Source organism: Loxodonta africana, chromosome 11 (assembly GCF_030014295.1).
Source record: "Loxodonta africana isolate mLoxAfr1 chromosome 11, mLoxAfr1.hap2, whole genome shotgun sequence".
NCBI classification, from domain to species: Eukaryota; Metazoa; Chordata; class Mammalia; order Proboscidea; family Elephantidae; genus Loxodonta; species Loxodonta africana.
Window position 1 is genome coordinate 29,827,192 of NC_087352.1, and position 13,965 is coordinate 29,841,156.

At 43.2% G+C, this 13,965-nt stretch overlaps 1 protein-coding gene across 11 annotated transcripts in view; it reads right to left on the reverse strand.

Moving 5' to 3' along the window:
- The window catches only part of ATP9B (ATPase phospholipid transporting 9B (putative)), a 243,155-nt gene that overhangs the window by 109,734 nt on the left and 119,456 nt on the right, over nt 1-13,965 (reverse strand). The window lies entirely within an intron of this gene.

A 13,965-nucleotide genomic window follows, 5' to 3' on the forward strand; every position in this document is an offset into this window, starting at 1 on the left:
GCTAAAGGATCATCATAGAACTTACATGGAAAATTTTTAAATGATAAACTGAATGAGATGCTTGACATAAGCACTGGTCATCAGATTTCTCTTAAACAATGACACACTGCAGGTAAGCAAGGTTTTCTTCAATTTCCTTTCAAAATAAGTATGACATAATGGTAGGAAATGGTACCATAATGACTAGAATTTAAACGAATTAATTCTTAAAAGACTATTTTAAGTACCTATAATACACAGAAGCACACACCATCTTCCTTATCTTCCTGTCATTGTTACAACAGACTTCAGGGAAGCTAAGCACCCATTACACTCTTCTGAGGCCACTTTTCAGTCTCTGGCTGAGTTGTACGAGGATGATCTGTGTGGGCATGCATTCGGTACATACATGCACATCTACAGTACTTGCAGGAAATACAGTCATTTCATTGCTTATATTTAAATTCATGACCTCTGATTCAGTTTGAAGATGCAATACTAGTACTGAGGAGTGGTGGGAACCAGAGAACCAGTGCTACCTGTGGAGTGGCAGAAACCAGAGAACTAATACTGTGGAGTGGTGAGAACCAGAGAACTAGTATTAACTGTGGAGCAGTGGAAACCAGAGAACTAGTATTATCTGTGGCATGGTGGAAACCAGAGAACCAGCACTAACCAGAAAACTAGAACTGTGAAGTGTTGCTGTCATGGATTGAACTGTGTCCCCACAAAATATCTGTCAATTTGGCTAGGCCATGATTCCCAGTATTGTGTGACTGTTCACCTTTTGTCACCTGATGTGATTTTCCTATGTGTTGTTACCTCTATGAGGTTAATGAGGTGCAACTGGCAGCAGTTATGTTAATGAGGCAGGACTCAATCTACAAGATTAGGCTGTTATTTTAAGTCAATCTCTTTTGAGATATAAGAGAATCAAGAAGAGAGACATGGGGACCTCATACAACCACGAAACAAGAGCCAGGAAAACAGTGCAACTTTTGGACCCGGGGTCCCCACACTGAGAGCTCTTTGACCAGGGAAGACCGATGACAAGGACATTCCCCCAGAGCAAGAAAGCCTTCTCCTGGAGCTAGTGCTCTGAATTTGGACTTCTAGCCTCCTAGACTGTGAGAGAATAAACTTCTCTTTGTTAAAGCAACCCACTTGTGGTATTCCTGTTAAGCAGCAATGGATGGCTAAGACAGGTGGGAACCAGAGAACTAATACTAATTGGGACGTGGTAGGAACTAGACAACCAGCACTAACCATGTAGAGGTTTGAACCAGAAAACTAGAACTAACTGTGAAGTGGTGGGAACCAGAGAAATAATACTAATTGTTACATAGTGGAAACCAGAGAACTTGCACTAACTGTAGAGTGGTGAGAACCAGAGAACCAGTACTAAGTGTGGAATGGTGAGAACCAGAGAACCAGTACTAACTGTGGAGTGGTGAGAACCACAGAATCAGTACTAACTGTGGAGTGGTGGGAATAAGAGAACTGAAGATGGCCCCTGCAGACAGCCTAAGGCAAACCTCTACTTCTCTTCCCCAAGGACCCCCTCCAGGTCCTGTGCCCAGATGCTTCACAATACCTATAGGCCTGACTTTCTGAAACTCTTCAGAGGCAAACCACCTTCCGATATTGACACCTTGTGTCTGGAACACTGGCCTGTCCTGGTGACCCAGCCTCTGGGCTCCACTCAAGCACTCTGCATTCTAACCCCACGTGGCCCAAAACGCCACCTATCCCAGGCCCTCCGAAAACCACACAATGCCAGTCACTTGCAAACTTACAGTGCTAGCTGCTATTCTTCCTCTTGTTATTGACATGATACAAATGAAAACAGTTCTCCTTTAATCTAATTTTTTATTTCCCTCACCTCTTTTCAAACCTAAGCTAAAATGCTGCTTTTTAACAACCTACTTTGACATTGCAGATCTTTCTCTCTTTTGAAATCTATTCAATTATAAAACCAGTTACCATCAAGTGCGCTCTGACTCACAGAGGCTCCACGTGCGTCAGAGTAGAACTGTGCTCATACAGTTCTCACGGCTGTGACCTTTTGGAAGTAGATTGCCAGGCCTTTCTTCTGAGAAGGTCTCAAGAGAGGACAGTCACTGTTACGTAATCACTGCACCAGGAGGTCTCTAGGGGTACAGTCACAGATGCAACGTCACTGTACCAGGAGGTCTCCAGGGGGACAGTCACAGATGCAATGTCACTGCACCTGGAGGTCTCCTGGGGGGACAGTCACAGATACAGTGTCACTGTACCAGGAGGTCTCCAGCGGGGACAATCACAGATACAATGTCACTGCACCTACAGGTTTCCGGGGGGAGTCACAACAATGTCACCACACTGAGAAGTCTCCAGGGGGAACAGTCACAGATACGCCATCACTGCACCTAGAGGTCTTTGGGGGGACAGTCACACATACAACGTCACTGTACCTGGAGGTCTCCTGGGGGGACAGTCACAGATAGTGTCACTGTACCAGGAGTCACTACACCTGGAGGTTTCCAGGGGCAAGAGTCACAGAAACAATATCACTGTACCTGGAGGTCTCCAGGGAGGACAGTCACAGATACACTGTCACTGCTTCGGGGCGGGGGGAGTATCTCAAGAGGGGATAGTCACAGATACATCAACAGTTAATATTCAGTTTATTATCTCAAAACACAGCTTATCCCAAAAAGTTCTTCTATGACAAAGTGACATAGAAATATTTTAAACAGAAAAGAACATTACATTAATTAGTAAAGGCAGCAAATCGCTCCACCTGTACATAACCATCAATGCTGACACGTAAACTCAAACAACAAATGTTGGCTGTATTACCAGCAAATAAAGGTGCCACCCTTCAAAGGGTAACAAAATGATGGCCAAGAAACTGCCATTTTGTTTAGGAAACCGCAGATTATAGCACTTACAAAATAACAGATTAACACATTTTTATACTTCTTGAATTATTTATATTCACTTTTAGAGGGAAAATAACTAAATTACTGTTTATTCACTCTTGAAACTTATCACACATACGCATCCCTTCTGAGCATGTAAATCTCATTTTATAAAACAGATTCAGCTCTCACATCCCCCTTTCTCCCCTTAATATACTATGCTCAGCTTTAAAACAAAAGCAGCATATATAATTACAACCTAAACCAAACCAAACCATTGCCGTCAAGTTGATTCTGACTCATAGTGACCCTATAGGACAGAGGAGAAATGCCCCATAGGGTTTCCATGGAGTGGCTGGTGGATTCAAACTGCCAACCTTTTGGTTACCAGACGAGTTCTTAACCACTAGCAAGTTAAAATCTGCATTAAATAGAATTCTGGAAATAACACAGACAATATGGATAATTTTAAAAGCCCAAGTTCCATTTATTTTTCATTTCAGTTAATTAGCATTCATAAGCTACCCTTAAAGATGCTATGATCTCTGTATCCAGAAGGCCGAGGTTTAAGGACTATAGCACCAAAAAGGATAAGTGGTTGAAGAGCATGAGGAAACTGAACCTGGAATGGCCTCCATGGTGATTAACTGAGTGCAGATAGGCAGGAGCACTGGCCACCTCCCTGAAGTGACACTGTTGCAGTGCCATCTCCGTTGCTCTGAAGTATGGGGCAAGTTCATCATTTCAGACTGAAATTAAACCTTGGAAGCCATCGTTTTTCTTTTTTTGGAATTAGAAACATATTAAGTTGATCCATTATGAAAATCTTGTTCTCTATACTACTGTGTTTCAGACCATGTCTGTATCTTAAGGCTATGAAACCATTTTTATAATTGTAATAAAAAACAAATTATTGACTTTAACTTAAAAAAATTATTGTTTGAATGACTACATATTCCACCAAAACAAAATAAATCCTTCTCTAAATTGCTCATTTCCACAGGTAAACAAACCTTACGTATAGTAATGTCACATTTATCTTTTTTCCTACTTCTAATTTTTATCTTTATTTCACACGGTGGGAGTATGTCCATCATGCATTTAGCAATGGCACAAGACCATGGCACATAGCTGGTGTCAGCTATCAACATTACAATGATGAAGAGAAATACTTGTATTTTACATCTGTATCGAAGGCTGTGAGTTTGAGTCCCAGGCCTCGCCTCTCAAGTCTGTTCATTAACTTTGGGGTCTCTTAATGTGGAACATTAACTAAAAACAAACAAACAAACAAACAAAAAACTACTCTCTCTAATGCTAGCACAGCAAGTCACACCTAAAATAAACCAATAGTTACTAAGGGTTTACTACGCGCCAATGACAAGAAGAGACAGAAGCAAATGTGCCCATGGTGGATTCCGTTTGATTCTCTTCGCTTTAAAGATGCCATTTGTTTGGACTCCCCAGCCAGCCTCAGACCCAGCAGCCACTCACATTGTCAGGATCATGGTGACTATTCAGAGGGGCCTAATGCAGGCAATGAAGTCCTCGTTTGGGTCACCCTGCAGCTGTGTGGTGGCACTGGTGGCTGAGGAGACAGATGTCCACATTTCAGACCGTGCTCCAGCCATCATGCACCAATGTTTCCCAGGAAGACGGTGGGGATCTCTATGATGACCGCAACTTGTTATGGTGGCACAGCAGCCACGCAGACACCAGAGAGCATCCGAGATTTCCAGTTACACTCCCCCTTAAAATCAGTCAAAAGAAAACTATAAAGAAGTGATGGCTCTTTTTCAAGACCATGCACATGTGGGTGTGTCTGTACAAAATGAATCAGGTGGAATCCTTCATGTTAGGGTGAAACTTTTTTGATATATTTATAAACTTTTAATGTAAGCAATTCTTCTTTGTTACCCGTTCTGATAGTATAATTTTTGTGAACTAGGTTTGCTTCAAAAAATAAGATGACTAATTAAAACACATGCTTTAGTTATAGTTCTGTCTGTAACAGTGTTTTTTTTGTTTGTTTTTTGAGAAATTCAGAAGTTTCAAGGGAGTATAAGAGCCAATTAATACAAGTCTCTGGGGTGTACTTATGAATTGCTTCATTCCTTCATCAGTATCTCCTTATAAGCATCTATCTAATCTTTTGTGGCCAAAGCAAAATATCACCAATGTGCTTCCCTTATCCAAGAGGGAAAAATAATTCCACAAATCCCTGTGAAGGGCTGTGAAGTAAGACACTGGTCTTTGAAGGGCTCCTGGCCTTGTGCTTGTCATCAAGCCCCACTGCTGGTTGCTCCTGCCTTTTGAACTAGCTCCTCCACCCTGAGGTCAGCCTGCCGACAGGATGAAGGCACACACCACCCAGCATGTTCAACACACAGGACAGCACTATGGAGAACAAGTGAGATATCTGAGGTGTTCTCAGCACCGGCAATGCCCGGCCATCATGCCAAATTCTTTACAAACCCGATCTCATTTTAATACTCTCAACAACAGTGCCCAACACCCTTGGCAAGTGTGGAGACTGACCCTCATGTCTGTGCCTGTGGCCCATGGACAGCCACAGCGAGTGAGCCCCCACCTGGCTCCACAGCACGCCCCCTGGTGTTGAAGGATATGGTAATGCTGGGAGTCTCACACAGTCAAGGTCTCAGCTAGTATTTCTTGAGGCACTGTGGCTGGGAGTCTCTGTTCACGGAAGAAAAGCTGGCAAAGCCTCCATTAAGATGTCTGCACCCATTTGAACTTTTCCTGTTGCCTCTTGAAAAGTGTCCATCAGAAATAAAGTGGTGCACCAATTTCAATGTGCACAGTAGTTAAAAACAAAATGTCTGTGGTCATGTTTTGTGTTCTAATTGTGTTCAAATAATAGAGTTCAAAAATTTCACTAACTTTAAAAAATAGAGCTTTTCCATGCTGACAGAATTGAGCAGTTTAAAAGCGAAGCCTCCAGAGATTGCTGGCTGTGGTGTCTGCACCTGAAGGGAACCCTAGGCAGGGAGCAGCGTGGTCTAGTAGCTAAAGCTAAACTCATGGGATACATTTTAAAGTTTGGCAAAAGATAATTATTAGCTGAAATGCTAGATACACAGGGGAAAAAAAAGTTACTTAATTTTATGTTATATTTATGATACATGTTTTATTAATACCATTTTAAAAAAAGTGTGGTGCAGTTTCTATTCTAACTTCAAATCCAACAGCATTAGCATTCAGAATATATTTTCAGGTATATGAACGGTGACTAAGAAGGAACCAGATTTGTTAAGATTTGTTTCTGAGGAATATTTTATAAAGTATTGCTTAGAAAAAGGTAACTATGGTGGGGAAAAAACATGAACTATTCCTAACAAAAATAACCCAGTCCTTCGATACATGTGGCAGGCACCACGCTAGCTGACTGCGGTAACACTGGTGACCTGGTGAGTGGACCCTAAACCCACGGAGTTCACAATCTAGGGGAAGGGGCTCTCTGAACAAGAGCGCACAATGTGGAGCAGAAGCCCCCCGTGTACAACTGGTTCCATCAAAAGTGTCTGTAACGACATGGGCTGATGGGAGCCCCTAACCAGGTGAAGGGTGGCAGGGCCTCCAGAGGAAAGGTGACCTTGCCTTAGGGCCCCTCGCCTTGCCTCACAGGCCCTCACACCCATCAGCTCCCCTACAAGCACCTCACAGCCCATCACCCTGCCTCTCAGGCCCTCACACCCCACCAAGCTCCCCCCCAACAACCACCCCATGTCCAGTCTGCAGCATCCAAGGTGAAGTACCAGTGGGGGCAAGAGAGCCGAGGGGAGCCTGAGTCTGCACAAAGACCTTCACGTGGGGTCTCCTTGCTCACTAGCCTCTGGTCCGAAACCCTCCTGACCCACACAATGGCCCGTCCACGGCCACTGAGAGTGTGAGGCCAGTCTGTGTGATAACTTCAGAGCACGTGCGGCACACAAGCCCACTCCAGTCTGGCAGCTGCAGAAGTCTTCCTTGGGAAACAACACGGAGAATCTCAAAATAACAGGCAAACTTTATTATCTTAGTCTTGAGTAACAAAACAGTCCTCCATCCATGGTCCACATTCACTACAACTCTACAAAGAAGATCTGACACTTCCTTTCTCCTCTCAGTCTTACCAGACGTGTCTTATTCATCTAAAAAGGCTTTCATCAGAAATACTTCAGAGTAGTTTGTAAGCTCATATGGACTGAGATGGAAATGGCATGACACATAAGTCATTATCACAAGTTCCACAGATTTCTAACAATTTTTATGGGCTCAGGGTAAGGAATTGAAGAGTATAAAAAAAAAAAAAAAAATTTAAGAACATGGAAGGTCAGCTCAATTGGACTGGACCAAAAGCAAAGAAGTTTCCGGGATAAAATGAATGCTTCAAAGGTCAGCGGAGCAAGGGCGGGGTTTTGGAGACCATGGTTTAAGGGGACTTCTAAGTCAATTGGCAAAATAATTCTATTATGAAAACATTCTGCATCCCACTTTGAAATGTGGCGTCCGGGGTCTTAAATGCTAACAAGCGGCCATCTAAGATGCATCAATTAGTCTCAACCCACCTGGAGCAAAGGAGAATGAAGAACACCAAGGTCACACGACAACTAAGAGCCCAAGAGACAGAAAGGGCCACATGAACCAGAGACCTACATCATCCTGAGACCAGAAGAACTAGTTGGTGCCCGGCCACAATACATGACTGCCCTGACAGGGAGCACAATAGAGAACCCCTGAGGGAGCAGGAGATCAGTGGGATGCAGACCCCAAATTCTCATAAAAAGACCATACTTAATGGTCTGACTGTGACTAGAGGAATCCCGGTGGTCATGGTCCCCAAACCTTCTGTTGGCACAGGACAGGAACCATCCCCGAAGACAACTCATCAGACATGAAAGGGACTGGACAGTGGGTAGGAGAGAGATGCTGATGAAGAGTGAGCTAATTATATCAGGTGGACACTTGAGACTGTGTTGGCATCTCCTGTCTGGAGGGGGGATGGGAGGATAGAGAGAGTTGGAAGCTGGCAAAATTGTCACGAAAGGAGAGACTGGAAGGGCTGACTCATTAGGAGGAGAGCAAGTGGGAGTACGCAGTAAGGTGTATATAAACTTATATGTGACAGTCTGACTTGATTTGTAAACGTTCACTTGAAGCTCGATTAAAGTTAATAAAAAAAATTTAAGAAAATTATTAAAATACTTGCTTTGAATGAATGATAATTCTAGGCGGAATTCTGATTCTAAAGAATTTAGCTAGAGTGTTTAAGATTGATGAAGTACTGTCAAACAATCGTTTAATACACAACAAACGATTAGCTGTATGCCGTCAAGTCAACCCCACGTGACAGAGCAGAACTGGGCCACGCTGCTGTCCAGGCTGTAATCTCTACAGAAGCAGATCACCCGGTCTTTTCTCCTGCAAAGCAGCTGGGTGGGTTCAAACTGCCAACCTTTCAGTTAGCAGCCAAGCCCTCAATCACTGCGCCACCAGAGCTTCTGATTAGTAAGCCCTTTTCACTAAATGGAGACCTGGTAGTGCAGCAGTTAAGAGCTTGGCTGCTAACCAAAAGGTTGGCAGTTCAAATCCACCAGCCACTCCTTGGAAACCCTATGGGGGCAGTTCTGCTCTGTCCTGTAGGGTCGTTAAGAGTTGGAATCGACTCAAGAGCAGTGGGCTTGGGCTAGGGGACTTAATCCAAGGGTCCCAGTTAGATATTTGCTATGTGCTCTGATAGAGCACTCTGTCCCAGATGTTGCTTCAGGATGGCTTTTTCAACATTTAGCATTTTGCATCTTTACTGCTTTCCTGAAATAAGTTTATTTATGCTCACGTTGCTGACGAAGAGGCCCAACTTTTAATTGTGAGCAGCTGTAATATCAGAGCACCGGTTATGCAGGCGAAGGCGGCAAGCACTGTCATAATCCAAGAGCCAAACTGTGCCTCGTCGATGTGCGGGTGAATTACTTTATTGTGGGTTTGTTTCTCCAGTTAATCTTTTCCTGATGAGGCTCTGAAACACTATGATTTGCTAATATTAATTACAGTTATCCAAAAAAAATTCCAAAAGTCTTTTTATCTATGCAGATTGACTGTAATGCTATATTCTACAACATGTAGCTCTTTCGTGAAGCACATGATCACATATTTAAACAAGTGTTTAAGTCCAAAAATATTTTATTACTCAAGAAGGTAACCATTAAAAAAACGAAGGGGTGCTGTGATTGTACACAACCACGAAAACAGAGAAAAATAAAGTTATTCTATTTTAATAGAAATAACACAACTTTTTAAATATTTGGAAATTATCCTTTTTTAAATAACTAAGCTGTTCTCCAAAATTGCCTTGATATTTCAACTTGCCAAGTATACCATAGCTAATTCTATTTTGTCCTATTATCTGAAAATGCCTAACGACGATTCCCATAATAGGAGGCAGTTCTAATTCACATAATGGCACATATCACCTGTCTCCCTGTCAATGAGATGTCTGAAAGCATCTTTTTATTAGAAATACAAATCAATGTCCCCAAGGGATTACAGTAACTGCTTGAGGCAATTTGTATTATCATTTCATCCTTGATGTTCTTGCTCTGAGCAACTTATTATTATGAATGGCGTGAAAATGGCAACCTGTCACAATTGATTTTCCTCAACCTCCTTAAGAATTTTCTCTCTCTTAAATGTAATCAAGTGTCATCTTATTCAATATGTCTAAGGCTAGGTTTTATAAAGCAGTTGATTACTCAAGTTGCAGTCCCTGTAATTTAAACTTTCACCAAATATTACTTTAAAAGTAAGTGCTTAGTAATAAAAACTTTTGATATGCTCGAAGTTTTAAAATAAAACTCTCGAGCTTTGTGTAAAGCCCACTAGCTCCTTTAATGTGTGCTCAGCGAACACTGTGATGAGGAAAAACACCCTCATCCTGAAAATGAGCTTCCAGAACTTCTTCTTACCTTAGAATTTTCCCCCAACTAACATTGTAGGATTTATTCTTACTTCCCATGTCTAGATAAAATATCTTACATTAAAAAAAAAACACAACACTAAACTCTGGTCATAAGCATAAAGTTGCATCTTCAGATTACACAGAATTACTAAATAAGATTTTAAGAACCAATTTGAAGGACCAGTCTAAAAGAATGAACTGACAAGTGCCTTGCTGAATTCAGTGGTATTTCAATTAATTTAAACAGGAATTTTTTTTTTTTTTAATCTTAGGTTTGAGCTACACAGAGGGGACAGGGCATGGGGCCCAGGGTGGTAGTACTCAACCCTGAAAGGCAGCAGAACAGCCTTGGGGTTAAAAACAAATCTCCTGTCTGCAGCCACAGCTCCAGTTCAGGACGTCTGGGGCTAGGTGAGAATCTGGGTCTTCTGGTCCCCACCCAGGGATGGTCTACATGAGGAAAGGATGCTAACGCCGACTCTGGCGGTCTGAGAGGAGGGTGCGGCAGGCACCGGTACAGTCTTCCTGAAGGTGGGGTGCGAGGGCTGTGAGCTGGGGAAGGGCATAGGCTGGTGGTGGTCTGAGAGCTCAGAGCATCTCAGGTGGGTGGGACAAGTGCAGGTACATCAGAGGTCAAAGGGTATGCCCATGGAGGCCTGAGACGCATCCCTTGGAGCCTGCGTGTATCAGACCTTGTGCCTGCACCCCACCTGCTCTATCAGCTCACAGAAAAGCAACAAATGAGAAAACGCCACCACCCACCATCGCCTCAGCAACAACTACTATGATTACAACATAGGGGAAAACACCACCAACATACCATCCCCTCAGCAACCACTACTGTGATTACAACCCACCAAACCCTCAGCAATGACTACTATGATTTCTCTGTTTTGTTTGAATGCATTAGATCCCAGACATCACCCCGGCACAAGACAACGCCCACGGTGGACGACAACAGCAACGAGGCTATGGTGCTTGAACCAGCCATGGGAGACGGCCACCCAGATGGACCGAGTGCCCAAGGCCAGTAGAGCTGTGAGGGTGAGGGGAGTCTTCCAGTGATAGCCAAATGAAGTTGCTTTAAAGGATGGCATCATTCTCATCAAGAAATAAAGAAGGCACATCAATCCATACAGTATTTGTTAAACTAAACCATATACTGTAAGAAATCTACAAGCAATTGAGGCATGTAACACTACTAAAATGTCTTCTTAAAAATAAATTACTGGATAAAAGTACATGTGAAACGATGACCACTTTGTCTTCATATGTTTTCTATGGCCATGGCTATAGAACATATTTTTTTTAAAAGAAGGCATGGCTACTTTCAAACTCTTACAGAAAAGATTGGAATTTTGGATACTTCAAGGTCTATTATAGCCTCCATACTTCAACAGCTCATTTTCATTGTTGTACTAGAAATCTTAACATCAGTAATTGCTCCCAGAGTCACTACCCAGACTTGCTCAGTCTGACCACAACTTTCTATGCTTCCACTTCTTCCAGAAAACGTGACTTGTGACTGTTTCTATTATGGTCTGCTAGGCCCCTCTGTGGGCAGCATTGGTCCCTCTTTGTCCTAGGCCTGACAGGCCCCATGCCCACCAATGCCTTGTAGACCCTCATGCTCCCTTTGCCAACCAACAGTCCACCTCCTTTGCTTCTGCTCTGGGCTCTTGAACTTTGGCCTCATGTTTAATATACTTGTGGCTGACTCCATTATATATTTATGGTTCCAACAACAGTTGGGTCCTGACATGCTCAACCATTTATGAGCCCAAATTGTTAGGCTAAAACTCTTCTCAAGCCTCTTAGGGGCTGTCTCAAACCATACCATGGTCTTCATCAACTACACTACGTCAACTAGTATGGCTATATTTTTTTTCTTAAATCAACATTGATTCTGAAGCCTTTTTAAACCTAGGAACTTAAAACAGTTTTGCAAATTAGCATGGTCTTCCTATACACACAGTAATGAAGGTAGGAAATAAGCAGAATATAAAAACAATAAATTGGCTGTAAATACTTTCTGCAAATCAAGCAGCTGTACTGTATTTCAGATGGAGGCTCTTCTTCATGCAACACTACATATTCTCTGTTAAGTCAGCTTAGCTTTTATATTCAGTTACTGCTGGCTGTCCATGAAACTTATTCTTCCATAGTTAATATTCTTCTTCTTGATGAACTAAGGTCCTCTCTTCTTATACTGAATTAATAGCTTTGTGATCCTGATTTTTTTCCACAAGAAACAGACATAATCGGTAGGTCCTCTCCCTGTGGTATCATCCATCAGACTTTTTCTCCATGCTCCCTGCCTGAGATACACTCACCTTCCCTTCCCCCAGCCCCTCTCACTGGAACTCTCTGGAAAGACCTCTGATACCTTCCCTCACATCTCCATTCCACCCCAAAAATCTACTGCAATTGTTGTAATTTCACCCAGCACACTGCTGGGGACCAACCACCTCCTGGAATGCCTTCCTCATCCAACTTTCTCTTCTCTAACTTTTGCTGTTACTTTTCCTTTGCTGAGCGCCTCAAGTACGGGCATTCTGCAGGCTTCTGCAAGGTTCTTCCTTTTTCACTGTCTGGAAAAGCCCTGGAAAACCTCATCCGCAGCCATGTGTGGGAGGGTCATTAATGCTATTGATGAAGTAGTACCCACACTCCCTCCCTTTGCACATGGAGTAGGATCTCACCTCCTGGTTCCTTGACATGGGCGAGGCCATCTAACTCACTATGTCCATGAGTCCCAGCCTCCAGCACCTTCACAACCCCTTAGGTTGTGGGACTAACACTCAAGGTGCTGAGGGAGTGGCTACCATGGAGATGCTATCCAAGCCCAGCTCCCAGGTACTGTGGTTTCTGGCTGGGGGGAAGAAGGAGCCGAGTGCCCGCCAACCCAGAGCACACTCACACCAAGCCGTGAGACTGACAAATGACAGGGCAAGGATTTAAATCTAATTCTGCAAAATGCAAAAGATGCCCTTTCCATTGTGAGATATATTTTGCTAATACCAAGGAAATCTACAAGTTTATTTAAAAAAAAAAGAGAGAGAGAGAAGAGGGAGGCAGAGGAGGTTGGGCTAAGAGGAGAAGAAACGGCTGCCCCACATGGCCACAGAGCCAAGCTGGTGCCTACCTTCAGGGCTCAGACAGGCGCTACTCCGGGCTTCTGGACACTTTTTGTTTTACAGGAAGATGACAGGTAACCTTTACTGACTGTTTCCCCCGTGCCAGGTTCAGGTAGAGTAGTGAAGTGTGCTCTCCTCACTCTTCCACTCTATGGGGCGCTAGTCACTCCCCACCCCACCATGGGGCGCCCACGCCCCCCTCATTCCCCACGCAGCACCACCCTGCCCACGGTACCTGTGCCCCTACCCCCATGGGGCACAACTCCCCCACTCCTCAGGAGGTGCTGTCCCCAGATTACAGGTGAGAAAATTAAGAACTGGGCTACCTGCAGAAGTCACAAAGCTGGAGTCTACCTGCTGCCCTACAGTCAGACAGGGTCCTGCACTGCATAGGGTGAGGGGCCCAATGAGTCAAAATCAACACTGATGGGGACACTGAGTCAATGGGACCTGACAGGAAAGGCGTTACACTGAAGAATAAGGTGGGGTGAAAGAGAGAGGTCATACAGCTTTTAAGGCTTTAAACATAGTATCTAAAATTAAATTTCCCCTCAAATACCATCATAAATGTAAATATCTATGTACTTAAATCTCTGCACAAATAAGAGTAAGTAAAAAGATTATGAAAAAAACTTACATGAGCTATTGACTAAAATATTTTAGTTTGCTACTTAAGAAAAAAAATTCCCATACTTCGTGGAAAATATATACAAAAATGGATGTGATTCTAATTGTCAATAATTAGCTTCATAATTTATGTTTAAATGATTTTAACTCTGTAGTAGAATTCCTGGCTGGAGTATAAATGTGAGGAGATCGCTGCTGCATGACCACAGCTAGAATTCACACTGATGAAGGGCAGCACACATGTTCTCTGGCTATAGCCTGTCTCCTGCACAGACATCAGAGCTCTAACACATGCTGGAGACAAAGTTTCATGAGATTTGACTGGAATAACACATGCATCTCCCCTGCATATACTAGGAATAGT